This window comes from Gavialis gangeticus, unplaced genomic scaffold (assembly GCF_001723915.1).
Source record: "Gavialis gangeticus isolate Ggan-Ray unplaced genomic scaffold, GavGan_comp1, whole genome shotgun sequence".
NCBI lineage: Eukaryota > Metazoa > Chordata > Crocodylia > Gavialidae > Gavialis > Gavialis gangeticus.
Window position 1 is genome coordinate 36,887,484 of NW_017729022.1, and position 1,281 is coordinate 36,888,764.

A 1,281-nucleotide genomic window follows, 5' to 3' on the forward strand; every position below is an offset into this window, starting at 1 on the left:
AAAAAAAAAAAGCGCTTTTTATTGTCTTTGATACATGTAGCCAGTTGGAGTTCAGTCGCAGCCTTGGCTTTCCTGGTTCACTCCCTACAGGTCTGTACCAGTGAAGAATGCTCCTCCTTTGAGGTGGCTCCAGTCTTCTATCCTTTATAGGTCTTTCTTTTTAGATGCAGGAGGTCCACAAGTTCTCTGCAGAGCCAAGGGGGCTGCTATGCCCATTTGCTGCCTTTCCTCCAAGATAAGATAGACATTGCATGTATTTTCTGGATCGCTCCCTTGAGGAGCAACCACTCATCCTGAACTCCCCTCCCCTTTGGGTCGTGGTTGCTTAGGCCCTTGCCAGCAAGCCTCCTGAGCTTGTCAAAGTCAGTCTTCCTGAAGTCGAGGACTTCTGCATTGCCAGCATTACAGTGGATAGTGAAAGTGATCAGCTCGTGGTCACTGTCTCCCAGCTTCCCTTCGATCATTAGGTCGCTGACTAGATCATCCCCTGTTGCCAGTACCAGGTCGAGCAGTGATTGCCTGTTGTCAGTTCACAGACTTCTTGAGTCAGATAGAGCTCATCCATGCATGTGAGGAAGCTTTGTGACCATTCGGATTTGGCCGAGTGCTCTTTCCACGAGATGTCTGGGTAGTTGAAGTCTCCCATGACAATCATGCACCGGGAGTATGCAGCCTCAGCCAGTTCCTTGGTGAATTTCTGGTTGAGCTCTTGATCCTGATTGGGAGGTCTGTAGTAGACTTCTACCATTGTATCCTGTGTGCCATGTTCACCACTGATTTTAACCCAGAGATTCTCCAGTCATCCAGCCTGGATGCCAATGTCAGCTTGCAGGCATATGTTGCTTTCCTTGACATAGAGAACTACACCCCCGCCGCTTTTGTCTACATGATCTCTCCTGTACAAGGTATAGCCGTCTATACCCATGGCTCAGTCATAGATGGAGTCCCACCAGGTCTCCGTTATCCCCATGAAATCGTAGTCATTCTTGTTTAGCAGGAGGACCAGTTCCTCCTGTTTATTCCCCAAGCTCCTGGCACTGGTGTACAGGCACGTAAGTGTCCCATTGGAGGCCCTAATCTTCCCTACACATTGATCTGGGGCTGGGTAGGGGTGAGTTCCCTTGAGTGCCTTGGCCTGCTGGTCTCTCCTAAGAACTGCACACCAGAATGAACACACACTGGAAATCTATTAAAGAGAAGAATGCCCAATTACCTGTGTGGGCACATTTCTCACAAGAAAACCACTCTCTCTCCAATCTCTGTTCTAATCCTCAAAGGGAA

General features: G+C 48.9%; 1 protein-coding gene across 1 annotated transcript in view; it reads left to right on the top strand.

Moving 5' to 3' along the window:
* The window catches only part of OTOGL (otogelin like), a 187,639-nt gene that overhangs the window by 130,428 nt on the left and 55,930 nt on the right, over positions 1-1,281 (top strand). The window lies entirely within an intron of this gene.